This window comes from Trachurus japonicus, chromosome 13 (genome assembly GCF_045865225.1).
Source record: "Trachurus japonicus isolate A0001 chromosome 13, Traja_1.0".
Taxonomy (NCBI): domain Eukaryota; kingdom Metazoa; phylum Chordata; class Actinopteri; order Carangiformes; family Carangidae; genus Trachurus; species Trachurus japonicus.
In genome coordinates, this window is record NC_140919.1 from 15,463,405 (window position 1) to 15,478,608 (window position 15,204).

General features: G+C 41.8%; 1 protein-coding gene across 1 annotated transcript in view; it reads left to right on the top strand.

Annotated features, from left to right (window-relative positions):
- LOC146975735 (calsyntenin-2-like) overlaps positions 1-15,204 on the top strand; it is a 281,409-nt gene that overhangs the window by 229,841 nt on the left and 36,364 nt on the right. The window lies entirely within an intron of this gene.

A 15,204-nucleotide genomic window follows, 5' to 3' on the forward strand; every position in this document is an offset into this window, starting at 1 on the left:
AGGAAGTGACCTGAGGCGACGCTGTGAAGTTGCAATTACTCAAACAGGAGACGCCTTTTAAAACAATTTAAAGTCATTTTCACTGTGTTCCCCACAGTCCAAACAATTTTCATAAATAATGAAAACAGTATGATCATTTCAACCACTTATTTTTTTGGCAGTCTTTCTTCATAGAAAGTGAAAATGTCTCACGACACCCACACGCACATACATCATGTGCACCTGCACACCTGCAGCGCCTCACTGCAGACTGTGTCTTTCTAGTTTCACAATGAGTGGAAAGAACATTTTTTGTCGTCTTTCTTCTATCTGATACGCTTCTTCCCCAAGGTAAGGGGGGGGGGGCGAAATACGCAAAGTCATGCTGCGGTGAGAGTGTTTTTCGAGGGCACTCCACAGAAAGGTTAAGTTGTTTACCGTGTTCAACGTGAGCTGGTCACAAACCACAACAAAGAGCTTCTCACTTCCAGAGATTTTTCGGGCTCAGTGTCGCTATTTATGTCTGTACCAGTCCTTCCTGCAATATATCAAACCTATGTGCTGACCAGACAGTGTAGAATCTGTCCACATCTGGAGAGAAGCTTTTATTGTGAAGCAGCAACATTTTGCATCAATGGTAACTTCTGTTCCTGACTGAACCCAAAGATCACACACATCACACCTTTTTTCTATTTCTTTTCTTTTTTTGGTTAGTTCAGGTTGTTTGAGGTACTTATCTATAATCATTGTATTACCTGCAGTAGATTCAGATCAGCATGCTCCCACTTAACAGAAGCAGCAGGGAGCATCGGCACACTGGAGCTGAGCTAGTATCCTTTTTTTTAAGTGTGAGCTTTATTTTGAAAGTTTTCACTGCTTTATCCTACTGTCAAACAACTTTTTGCCTTTAGAACGGTAATTTAGGAAGTATATACTTCTACACCAAGTTAAAATTGAGTCAAGTTAAGCTTAGATGTGATAGGTCAATGGTTGAAAAAAAAGTAGTTCCAGCTGTTTAACAAAAAGATAAAGTGGTGGTTATTTTCAAAATAAAACATACCATTTAAAGGGATAGTTCACCCAAAATTCAAATTTCACTAATTATCTACTCACCCTCATGTCGACTAAGGGCTGGGAGAATTTTCAGAGTCCTCTGTGCCTTCTCTGAGTTACGGGGAGGTCCGCGCAGCAGTATTTGTCCATAATGGTTGTGAATGGAGCTCACTTTTCTTCGTCCAAAAAGACACACCAAAAAACATCCAAATACCTCCATAGTGCTCGTCTGTAATGTCCCTCTTGTATTGAAGCACCAACATGAGAAATTGTTCCTGACACAGGAAGAGCAGTGAACTGAGACACTGGGAGCTTCCGCTACAAGCAAGCTTAAAACATCGACTTATTCAATTTTGTTCGGAACAATTTATCATGTTGGGGCTTCAATACAAGAGGGACATTACAGACGAGCTGTATGGAGGTATTTGGATGTTTTTTGGTGTGTCTTTTTGGACAAAGAAAAGTGAGCACCATTCACAACCTTTATATGGACAAATACTGCAGTGCGGAGCCCCCCGTAACTCCAAGAAGGCACGGAGGACTCCCAGTCCTTAGTCGACATGAGGGTGAGTAGATAATGAGTGAAATTTGAATTTTGGGTGAACTATCCCTTTAACTCATATTAGCTTTTGCAAATGAACCTGCAGCTATGGGAGCATGCTGATCTATAAAACTCTGACAATAGATAAATACCTCACACAATCTCACATCAAATAGCCCAAACTATCACTACTAAGGAAAAGAATACAAAGCCAGTTAGCCTGTATTCAACATTATGCTTGGAAACTTCCCATAAAACCGGCATCTAACGTCTCTGACATTATTTCACTGGCTCATATGTCCTTGGCGGACATCACTTAACCCAACTACAGCCAGGATTTTGATTGTTTTGCTCTAATTGTAGCCTGAAGGTGTGATTAATCTGAACACTCCCTCCAGGCTCCTCTGAACCTTCAAGGCCTCAGTTAAGGTCCTGCGCATACTGTACACAAAGTCAAGCCCCCGGTGCCAGTGTGAGACTTTAGTGCTCTCCTATTGAATTTAAAGCAGTGAAATAAATGCTGCGTACTTGCCTTTTTATACTTTATAAGTCCGGACTGGAGAATAAAGGAATTAAAGGAAGATTTTTTGGTTCATGTCATCTACCTCAGGAACAGAGCTCCTCTATCCCATCCATGCAGCATTAACTCAAATACTAAAAACCCAGAGCACTGTCTCTGTACAACCTGTCCCAGAATATCATAAAACACTAGATGCTGATACAGACGCTGTTAATTCACAATGGAAGCTACAGCTGCAGCTCGGCGTTGTGGGACAGCTGCTGAGACGCTCAGCTGAGTTTCCAACCAGGGGTGAAATGAGGTAATGACGGTTTCTGTGAGTGAATATTCACTGTTTGCTAACAAACCCAAAGCGAAATACGTTAGGGACGCTTATATGTGGGCCAAAGTGCTCCCAAAACTAGCAGCAAGGAAATTGTGGAGAAAATGTGTTTGTGCAAGTGTTTTTAGACTGACTGATGGTGTTGAGGAGTTCAGTGTGATAGACACAAACCACAGCTACAATAATAAAACACCCATTAGGTTTAACATGTTCATCATTCAGCATTTATTAAATCCAGCGGTAAACAGAGTCACGCCCTCATCTGTCTTGCATATGAACACAACAAAAAGCAAAAATCGGTTCTGGATCGTAAGCGGGGCTTTGCTTCTTTATTTACTTTTCCTGGCACAGAGAAACAATGAGATATTCTGAAAGGCAGAAGAGTCAAATGAGGTGTCACAGCACAATGAGGTGGCGCACTGATGGGGAAGTTATCGTCTCTCCATTTGACTTAATGCAGACTGAGCCCCAATCTGCAGTTTGTGCATGTTCCTGTATCTTTTGTTTTGTGTTTTCCTGATTTAATGTCAGCCTGGAAATGTCCTCCTGTCGGCTTTTAAACCTTCTCTATTTGTCTTATTTGTTTTCCTCTGATCATCATAGCGCTTTTGTTCTTTTATTCTTCCTGGTTTTCAATCAGCTGTTGCAATCCACTGCAAATTATAAAAGAAACATTTAAGTCTGATAGGAGGGAATTAGAAGTCGGCTTCAACTGTGCTTGTGGGTTTACAGTTTACATGATATCATGTTTATATTCTTCATATGCCAAACATACACTCCATGGAATATTTTTTTTAATTATAGTACAGCCTTTTTCCCCTATCATGCTCCCATTATGATATTACAGTTTTTGTATTGCACCGTTGTTCCATTGTTCACTCTCTGTGCCCTTTAAATTGCCCCCTAAGGGAGAAATAAAGTTCATCGAATTTAACTGATTTAGATTTTGGGCAAATAGTGTGACAAAATAAGTATGGTGAGTATGCCTAATAACTTATTAGCAGTTCATGTCTCCACTATTCTGTACCCATGGGTCTACAGACATATCACTGGATTTCTTCTGAATCTGATCAGAATCATTGATACCAATGAAAACTTCAGTTCTGCAGTTGTCATGTGAACATGTTTCTCTGCAGATTTACGGATGCTTATTTCCAACAGCTATTTGAGATAATCATATGTTTGAAATAGGTTTAAGCCTCCTTGAATCTAAAAATATCCTGTATCATGTCCTCATGTTCAGATTGAAAAGAGTTATGATTCCCAGAAGGAGGTCGCTTTTTGATGCAAATTGCGGCAATTAGCTGATAAGGGTTTTAAAGTACCTTTAATTGCCTTCATGAGCTGCAGGTCACAGACTCCACTGCAGCCGCTGACCGTGATGAAAATGCAACTCAATCAATGAGCCAAACTTTAATAAGTGACTTGAATTCCAGTTTATATAACACCGCCATGCACTCGACGTTTTCTTTGCCTCCGATGCTGCTTTTCCAGGAGAGCGTGGACCACAGTGAAGGTTTTGTGCGAGAACAGACCAGATATGATATCAGTGAAGCTCAAAACATGGTAATAAGCAGGAATATCATCATTTTAATCTTTAATCTAGGTTGTTGTAACATAATTTTCATCTTACATCTTGATTGCTGTGTTATGACAGCATAGTGTGCTGATTTCCCAAGATGCACGAAAGAGACAAAAATAATGGCACAGACTATATTACTTACTCATTTTTACTTTTTTTTTGTTTTTTTCCGAAAACATTTGACAGTAAAATCATGGCACGGGGTGAGTGTGTAGAAAAAGTACCAACAAAACAAACAGGTCTTACAGTTGCATATGTGTCCGGACCAGAAATAATAAAGCGTTCAAGGACAGAGACGTTGCAGGATGAGCTGCTGTCAGTTACCAGAATGAGCTGTTTTTATTCTCCATTCCCACAGGACCATGTCCACTGTCCGCGTTGGTACTGATGAAAGGAGATACTAAGTAGGTCACCGTATCCGTCCAATGAAAGTCAAACATCAGCCCGTGTGGATTCGTGTTTACAACTTACGCTTCCTTTGTTGCAAATGAGCCTTTAATGAACCAAGAACAAGGAAGCTGGTTTATTATTTTGTTCTTTTCATTACGGAGGAAACAAGAAGGTTTTTAGGGCAACTTAGAGTAAACAAGCTCGCAACCAGTGGTGTCAACTTGACTCAAACCCAGGACGCTGAATGTATACATAATACTGTACATGTATGTGCAGTAGCCCACTGAACCACCATTGCACTGTATTTTTCTCCACTCAGTTGCTCCATATAAACCCAACAGGGTGAGAAAGTCAATGTGATCAGTCTCACTAAAATGGGCATGCAGCCTAAAAACCCAGTGGATGTTTGCATGCTTGTGTGTATGAGTGTGTGTGTGTCTGTGTGTATGTGTGTGTGTATATGTGCCTGTGGCCCATTATGAGCTTATGAAGAGGTCATTTGGCTGTTGACTCCCAGTCTCTGCTGGGAGCGGCTGTATAATTGCCATTCTAATTAGTCACTTTTGCCAGCCGGTAATTCATAGTCACCTTCAAGTACTTCTCCCACACACACATGCACACACACACACACACACACACAGAAATGCACTCCGGACATCCTGTATAGACACATATACACACACGTATCAGAAACTATTCCTCTGCTTGCGCTCTCTTTTTAATTGTTTCTTCTATTTTGGTAATTATAGGCTCTCAGACACCCAATTTTGGATGCCCACAACAACTGACATGATAATAGTTTCCATGTTGACACTGAGCTGATGATGATTTATGGCAATTATGTGTTAGTAAACAGCACTTCTGCTAATGAATCTGGAGATGAAGTATTTTTCAGGCCAGACAAATGGGCCTCTGCTTTTAATGATAGTAACTATAATTCTGCTTTTACACAACAATTTGTGACAACATGTCTGATTATTTTTAGACATAGCCACTTCATAGCATCTGGGGTGTAGCAGATGTTGAAAGAGATTTAGCTTCAAAATTATTATTATTTGGTGGCCCAGTTTTCCCTCAGTCATTCACTATTTGCTGTAGTGCAGTGGTGCACTGTCAGAAGAGGTAAGCAAGGTGAATATTATGGGTCCCCAAGGGGAAAAGGGGATTAACAGGTGGTCCCTCATATTGGCGATAGCTGCACTGACAACTATAACAACTACAGACACAATACTGTTGGACAGAAACCTCCTCAAGCAGGGCCCGTTGGCAATGTGTGCTGTAGCTGGTGTCTTCCTATTGTCTGCACATAAGGCATCCAGGGAACATCTGTAAATGTTACAGTCTTCCAATAGGCTAAATGAGGCATTTAGGGGACGTCTATAAATTGTAGCATCTGCCAATAGGCAGCATGGTCAGGAGAGAGTGTGAGAATGAATGTGTAACCTGACTTTACTGACATTTTGCTTTTCCTAAGCTTCACTTTGTTAGATTTAGCAGGAGACAGATGAATACTTAAATGGTTGTAAATCTCCAAAGAGATAAGATGTAGCTAATTGAGTAATAAGTACCTTACCGCTGTACCAGGAGAAATGTTTGTTTGTATTTGGTTTCACTTAGGCCTACTCCTGGTCCAGTCATTACCAATACGATACTGTCTGTAAAGCAACAGCTATTTATACTTGTGGTCACAACATTAAGCAAAACTTACAAAATGTTATCACCAGCTATTTAAACCTTTAAATATGACATGTTAAATCATGAACTTAACTACAGTAGAAGACAGGTGGATTTTGACACAGAACCAAGCTGTTTCCTGTCTTTCTGCTAAGCTAATGCTAACTGGCTACTGTGTGAAGCTTCAATGGGCAAATGACATCAATAGAGTTGACTCAAGATATTTTGTGAGAGAATAAAAATGACTTTAAAAAAAAGAAAGAAAAAAAACTTGACCTGAATGAGAGGCCAAAATGTGAAACCCAGGATAGAAATTATGGTGCATTGATCAATTTATGTTTTATAGGGCCTAAAGCAAATCACTGGATCATCTCGGACTGATTTAAATCTTGTTCCATCATCTTGGTCAAGGACAACAGTAAGAGGACAGTTTACAGAGGCAGTGAAACTAGAGCAGCTGTAGGAAACTCATATTGAAGCAGTGAGAGCAGACAACTCTCTGAGGTGACGATGCTAACCACTGATTAAATCTGACTCCCGATTGTTTATTTTTGTAGATTTTACATTAATCTGATAGCTGCTTTTACACACAAAGGGTTAGCTTATCATCATTACATTTTTCTCCCTCGCCAAACTGTTACAACATTAACTTCACTTAAATGGTACAAACTATGTCTCATTTCTTATAATGTGATCATTTCTAGGTCCATTTGGTGCCTTACCACCCAGACCCCTGCTGCCACCCCCCACCCCCTTCAGCCCGCCCCTCCTCTTAGCCAATGCAATACATTCATTTTACACCTCTGCTTTCACTTTGCCTGCACACTAACTTTCTCATTTCCTCCCTGGCTCCTCCTTCCCACCCCTCCTTAAAGTCACCTTGTTTCCAATGCTCATCAATCTCTGTTGTGGATCTTTCTTCCAGGAGGCCCTATAGGACCTCCTCCCCCCCTTAACTCCCTGCCTCCACCTCTTTTACTTCTTCCTTCTGCCATCCTTCCCTCCCTCTCCTTAGTCTTGTTCTCCATGTCCACACTGGATGCTAAAAATAACCTCATGTTTATAGGCATTTTTATTGTCTCTGTCTGGTCACTGGTAGGCTATGACTTACCAATTCATTAGAGACACCTGCACAGTCTAATGCGATAAACAAACTCACTCTTTGTGAAGCTTATTAATTGTCAAGTTTAGTGTTCAGTTTTACTTAAAGCTGATTATTCTAGATACTCTAGTGTGTTTAATCCCTGGCAGTGAGGTTGGCATCTGGTATTTTTAATCAGGATATAAATAAAATGTTTGATGGATTTCCAAGGGACCTTCCTGATGTACAGAGCATCTTGGCATACAACAACAGGAAACGGTTTGGCTGCTCTTCTTATGCTTTCTTAAAGGTTAGGGTTCATTTGTATGAAGTATCATCTGGCCGTGTCTAAAGGCAAAAATGTTTATACCTCTTTCAAGTATAGCCTCACTCAAAGACCATCATAAAGAGAGGGTGCGGCGTGATGAATGGAGGATAGGAATAACAACACACACTTCTGGACAATCTGTCGTCATTGGCATGTGTGGCGTTGCATAGTTTGCGTTGGATGCACACACTTCAACTGTGATGTTAGAGAAGAAATATGAAGAATACAGCACTTTAAAGCTGTACAGAAAAGAAAATTAGCCCACTCTGGGTCATTGAATTAGTGTAATAACTCATCTATCAGGCGATGGAGGCCAAACTTTGTGCAAAATTCTATTTTTGATTAAATCCGGTATGAAAGTGTAGTATTTTTTTTCCGCATTGGATAATGCAGGCACACGGATTATACAGTACGTCAGCCTGCTCACGATTCATCAGCCACTGATATTGGATCCGTCATCCGTCAATCAAACGTCTGAGACACACACACGGAGCTCGGTCTCACCCCAAGCTTTGAATATCCCGCCATCTCGATAACGCCCAATCAAATTTGTTTTCCTAACTCGTGTAAACTCTTGCGGCAACTCGTGACAACTCGGCGCGACAAACAGGACAAACGGCCATTTCTGTACACCTTTAAGTTTACATGAACAACAAGTTTGATCATTTAATATATCTTTCTTCTTACAACTATTCTGTTGTGGCCAAATAACCATTGCTGACAGTCCTCTCCCGTAACTTAACGTGGAATTAAAGCTGGATGTTGTGGGGTTTTGGAGAGGAGGTCAGACTGGATGACCCACCATACCACCAACAGTGCTATTTTAAACCACACGACAATTTGACATTTTAGGACTTGTTTGTATCTTGCACAGCTTGTTAGTGACATTTGAAAGTGACACCTGACAGTAGCCTAAAGCACTTTATATTTTACAAACCTGGAAAAACAAAGTCAGTTTCTTGTGGCCTTTACTATATAGTACTTGAAACAAACTCCTCTCAAAAGGACTGATCATCACTGTGGGAATTACATGTTGTTTGTGCTTTTGCTGAACATGAGATGAGAAGATCAATAGCACTCAGATATCCTATGAGGCAAGAACCAGTATTGCTGAGAAGTCCCGAGATGACTGCTGTGTTTACATACAGCCACAATTTTCAGAAAATAAGGTAAAAAGAAAATCAACATCAAATCAGCCATTAATGACTTTAACTGGCTTAATCACAAGTATTTATTATTTTCAAGTATCTACTTTGGCATCAATATACATCTAAATTGATAGATAGATAGTTTTTTTTTATATTGGCTGTGAAAGTATTATCATTAGACCAGAGAATTCAAGTCCTGGAATGAACTCCTGCCAATAAACTATGTAGGCTATTTGAGGAAAAATGTAATCATTAACTTTGATTTAATCCTAAGAAAACAAAAGAGAAGTAGTGACCAAATGATGAGTGACATTTATGGCGTTTTTCCACTACACAGTCACGGCACGGCACGTGGTACGGCTCGGAACAGCTCGGTTTTCCATTACAGCTGAGTTCTTCATACTGGAGTTCCTCCACAGAGGGAGCGGGGTCGTCATATCACGGCGGTAGTTGCAGCGTTGTCTCTCTCTCTTTTTTCGATCGTCTCATCAGCTCCAAACACACCCGTCTGCACCTCGATTATGGACCACAGCGTGCTTTTCCACACAGCAGTCATTTAACTCACATGAAAGAACAACAAAAGTCTCAACACAGACCAGTTGGCGCTGCTGTTGGTGTGTGCTGTTTAGCGGGTTTGGTTCTCGTGTCGGAAGTCCCTGTAGCGACTCTTCCGACGCTCTGGCAAATCAGTGGAAGGCAGTCGGCTGACGTTATGTTTAGTATCGCTTCGGCTCGGTCCTCCTCCTTCGGCCCAGGGCTGAGGCGTTACCAAAAAAGTACCAGGTACCACGTACCGGCTACTAGTGGAAAAGCAAAAAAAACAAGTAGCCATGCTGTGCCGTACCGCGCTTGTGGAAAAGCGCCATTATTGCGAGCTGCTTCTTTCTGGCTAATAAGAAAAACTAGCAAAACTGGCTAGTTTTAGAAGATGTTAGCCCATACTGTATGGGTATAAAGACTAGAAGCAATGGAGAGTAGTTAGTTGAGATTAACAGAGGTTTATTACACTTTGAAGGGTGTTAGCTGGCTAGCAGTTATTTCAACCTTTCGACAGGACCTGGCTAAAGGCGGCCACATACTCGGGCGTACTGTGAGCAGCATGGACTGTCCGTGGACTTTTGAGGTTTCATAGTCGAGAGTACGGGGTCACATTTAAAACAGGTCGATGTGAAGATTTCCCACTGAGCGGTCTATTGTGTGACACCAATATGCGTACGTGGAGTCCGCACGATCGTAAAAATTTAGCTTTGTGCCGACGGGTCCACCTTACGCGCGGACGTCCGTGGAGTCAAGTACGCCCGAGTATGTGGGGGCCTGTCTTCCTCTCTAGCTAAGCTATGCTAACCATCTCATGTTGCTATCTGACACTTTAAACTCGTGGCATGAAAGCAAATAAGAGTATTTATGAAATGTCAAACTTTCTCTCTAATAGTTTTGATTTTGTTTTTCAAAGTCGTCCTTCCTCACTTTTCCTTCCCCTCCCTCTTTCTCTGATATTATTTACCCCCCACCCCCATCTCTCTATCTCTCTCTGTCTGTTTCTCTCTTCTTCCCTCTCTTTCTTTAATCTCCGCCCTTCCTTGTTCCCTTCACCATCATCTCTTCTGCTCCCGCTGATCTCAGATCACCCTCATCCCTCTTCATTCTTCTGCCGTCTCTATCTCGTTCCTCCATCTCTTGTTTGAAGCTAGAGGGTTGGGTTAGGTGACAGATCTCTTAAAGACTTTCAACTCCAAAGGACTTCAGGCAACAACTCCCACAGTCATGTTCTAATGGAGAGACAGGCGAGAAGAAAAGAGACCAAACAAACTGCAGAGAGAAAACGAGAGTGAGATACAGGGTGGTGATGGGGAGGTTGGCGGCGGAGGGGGGCAGATAGCAATTTTGTTTTCTTCTCGCCGTCGAGTGCCCCAAGAGATGATGAGGGATCTTTGATGTGTGATGTTTCCGTTCTCTACCTCCTTCACTCTTGCTTTCACTTTCTTTGTCCTCTGGTTGTTTCATGTCCTCCTCTACTTTGTTTGTGTGGTTATTTATTTCATTTATTCCTTCCATCTGTCAATTTGCATCAGGCAGAGACACAAGGAAAGTGGAGGGGTTTGGGAATACAAAACTTTTTGCTTTGCTTTCATAAGCAAGGCGAGCCAGAGCCGCTGCTCTCCGTAACTTCAACTTCGGCTTTGAAGTTTTTGAAGTCGACAATTAATGGCGGCGGATTGATGTCTCCGCACTCATGTATGACTGTTAGTGGGTGGGTGTTATTACAAGGCGTATATCCTTGTGGAATCGCTGTCTCACGCTTTCTCACACAAACACACACCCCTATATACACTTAAGACTGTGCACACACACACTCGCTCTCAGTGGCCTGTGGCTTTATTAAGATGTGATGTAGCTTTGAGTTTGTGCAACAGCAGATGATGATCCTTTGTGTTATTTCCAGATCTGAAGTGTTTTTTTTTTTTTGGACACCACCAAACAATAATCACAACAAAGTTTCAGCAGTTGTTTGTGGCTGGCGTCTTCCCCATGTGTAGCTCTGCACCTGTTCTCTGGAGTTCAAATCATTTTTCTAACAAGATGCTGAACTTTGTGACATCTCTGTCAATGGGAGTCTGGAACTTAAGCGCTCACACTCCGTTCAGACCGACTATGACTAATTTAATTGTCTGAGCCAAGTCTCTCATAACCTCTTGGTTTTTTTTTGTGCTGAACATTTTGTCTGGCTGTCTATTGAGTGAGTTTTTAACAAGACTTACAGTTTGTCTTCACACAGGCTCTGAATGCACTACACATGAGGAAACAAAATTGTATTAGTAAGGGACCCAATCCAGGCGAATGCTTGGGGGGCCTCCAAGTGGAAAATGGGCCCCTGATGCCCCCTTGTATTGCCACTTTATGGAATGACAGCCATAAACCCACTCACACCTCCCATAAAGACACTACACAATGCACTGCTGTTGCCCCCAAACCTCACTTCAGTGTGATCTGCAGCTATCGATTTCCTGCAGCTGAGGGACATCTGTAAATTTTAGCCTCTACCGATAGTCGGCATGTGGGATGTTTAGGGGACATCTGTATATTGTAGCGTCCACCAATAGTCTGCTATCAGCAGCATTTTTTAAAAGGTGTCTTTGCTTGGGTTTTAGGTAGGATCAATGTACAGACAGGAAACAACCCTGCATGAAAGAAAACCCCAGGACTGTATTGGCATCGGCTCTCAGATTCAGGAGTATGTAGAAAAAAACTTTGACTCCTAAACTGATGCTTTTATCAGTGGCTCACTTGATCTTCCACTGTAATGATTGTGAGATAAACCTCAAAATGACCACATTCCCATCAGAAGGTGAACAACCACAAATGTGCATATGCACAGTTTAAACCATCACAGCACTTCTCAAATTGATGACGCATTGCACTGCAGCAGAAATGTAATGTAGCTGCAGGTTCAACAACCAGAGACCTCTGCACCGTCCTCTCTGCTGTGCCGACACAGAGATGAATATGAATATGAATATTTATTTAAATCAATAAAAGGTGCTGTGTTTTCTCCTGCAGTGCTTTTATCTGTCTAAGGCCACTGCCGGCCACAACTGTTCACTGATTTCTTTTTTGTTTGTTTGTTTGTTTTTGCGAGATGACATTCAGAATACCAGGCAACAGTCTCATTACCACACTAACTATGTCAAAGGCCCATTGATTTTATGTTGGCAAAGTTTCTTAGCTCTTAGTGTTGCTGAACCCAGAACATATCCTGTTAGTAGAAAGTATTGACCCCTACAGTAGTAAGTTTGTTCCTCAACATTTGCTTCCTACTACTGTATAAAGAAAAACATGTATTCAGCTTTAATTATGTCAAATGCACTAATCACCAAAGCATTAAAACATCTCAAACCACTAATGCTTCAGCCAAAGCATCAGTTCCTCCTTGTTATTTTGACTATTTATTTGCACATTTGCTAAGCTAATGAGTCATGTTTATGTACTGGACCTTAAGGAGATAAAGTCTACAGTAATATTTCCATGGCCTGGGCAATTTCTGTCCAACTTAATATATTGACATCATAAGTAGCTGAACAAAATTGCAGCTCTTTGCCACTTATCTAAAAATATTTAAAACCAAACTGCTTTCCTCTTTCTTTTCCTTTATCCCCTCTGGTTTTTTCAAAAGAAGTAGCGACATGTGTGGCCATTTAATTTTCTCCCTCCATATCCCGGAGAGGGATCTCCAACTGGGACCCCGACTGGGCAGAAGCCACCTCCTCATGGGCGAGAGCGCCGTGCCGTTTCCCTCCTTTGAAGCTTGCGAGAGGAAGTCACCCACTAGGCGTTCAGATCCTATGGGCCCCGAACTCCCATTGAAATACAAATACTGAGCAGCAGAATCAGGGAAGAAAGCAGCAGAGCACGGAAGGGGATAGTCTGTCTGCATGTGTAAATGTCAGAGGGATTAGCGTATGCATGTGTGTGTGTGTGCTCACGAATGTACATAATGTTCATTACATGTGGCAGCTGGGTAATAAAATGTAACCAGACCGAGAGAAAAGTCTCTAAAATCCAGGTGATAATGCGACAGACACGTTAAAGTTCAAGAGCTCAAGTAAATGACAAGTTGGAGCCATATCCTGGAGACAAACGTAGATCATAATGTGCAGGAATTGCAGGTGGAAGAATACAACGTGTGTGAGTACAGTGAATGTCCTAATATCCTAAATAGCTAATCAGCTGGTTATCACATTATCAGTTTCAGTCTTGTCTGTATGGCGCCATTAAAAAACGCAATTTGATTATCCCCCCATTCACTCTGAGCTCTGACTCAGCAGCTCAACATGCTGCATATGTGTTAAACAGCTGTGCAGAGCCATCACCAATAGGCCAGATGTTGTATCTCGCTCCCCAAATAACAGCGAAAATGAACTAGATTGATTAGAACTCCCATCTGCTGCGCTAGCACAGTGTTAATAAGCAGGTTGTGGAGCGCCCTTCATTAGAGTAGGAGGTTACCCAAGGCTAAGTGTGCAAAGGCTGTCCCGTGTTACATGAGAGAGAGCTGAGAGGAAGAGGTGAAGCACCGGCCTGCCGAGGGGAGGAAGAGGAGGAGGAGCTGAAAGCAGAGAGAAGGAAAAGGGAGAGATTGATGCACTCAGACAAACAAGCCGACACGAGTGGGCTTGTTGCAATCAATTAAAATGCACAGAAAGTGGCAGGGGAAATGGTCAAGCGTGCCGGAGAGCGCCACAGTCAAGCATTTTTCAGGAAAAGGTGAATGTGTTAATGTGCTAATGCATTTGAGTGAGTGCTCAGCACAGAGGAAACCATTCAGCCTCTAAACTTCACCAGCCAAGAATAAATGTAAAAAGAAATTACTCATCCATTCCCAAGGTGAAGCTCTAACAGAAAAAAAAAACGACATTCTTTCTAAACAAGAAAATAGACCATGGATTCTTCTTCTTATTGGCACAAATTGATCTCGGGCGGAGAAATAATAAAGTGTGGAAGAAGAATGGTGGAGAAGACAAGGCAGGGAAAAACAAAAAAACCTCCGTTTGTCATGTCGATCCATCTAACATCCTGCCTGACACGAGCTGATGAGAAAACACTCAGACAGACAGACAGAGAGCCAGAGACGGGCTCTGATACTGTCAGAGTTGTGCATGGAAGTGTAACAGTGTTTCCTAGTGTGTTTGTAATGGCTGAGTTGTTCTCTGGTTGTGTAGATGTGGAGCAGACAGGAAAACAAGTTAATCAGTCTGACACCTGTACACACACACACACACACACACACACACACATCATCATCATCATTTAAAACCCTACATTAATAAGAAGTCAGTTACATCACCATCAGCAATTAATCTGTCAATCAATCTGCCGTCTCCAACGCAACAGGTTGTTGCAGCAGCCTGACATCAGAGTGTGTTGTTGGGTGATGATCACTGAGTATTTGTTCCCAGAGGAAGCCCAAGGCCAAGGTGTTCTTCAGTGTTGTCAGTCTGTGAGCCACACTTGGTGCAAGCTAATGGCGTCAGGGCTGCGTTAACCTTCTTCTGTGCCTTCATTATTTCGTCTTTGATGCAGTTTCACAACGGCAAAGAGGAGAATAAGAATTTGTCATTATTCACACATTATATAAGGTGCTATGTGGAGTTTAGTTTTTTCTTCGCCAGTTTGAAAGAAATGTAATAAATCAAACTTCATTCCTTCACTTGCTGTAAAAGCCGTCTTCAGAGGTGGAAAGTAGAACCAATTTATGTTTAATAAGGGAACTATTGGTTCTAGATCGAGGTCAGGAAGAGGTGAGAAATCTTTGTACTGACTATTAATAGACAGATTTACATGAAGTGGGCGACAGCAGTGCATGGAAACATGTTCGCATTAATGTTTCTCTGACGATCGACATATCCTGGTTTCTGTAGGTAGTGTGTCAAGTTCAAATATACTGTATATGTGATTTTGAGAAGTAAAAACCAACTCAGTGTAGTTTTATATCTCCTCTCTCCTCTCTCTGGAGATTTAGTAACAAAAGGTTGGTGTCAGCCAATCAGAAAAGAGGAGGCTCTGAGCCTTTCCTCTGATTGGCTGGCTG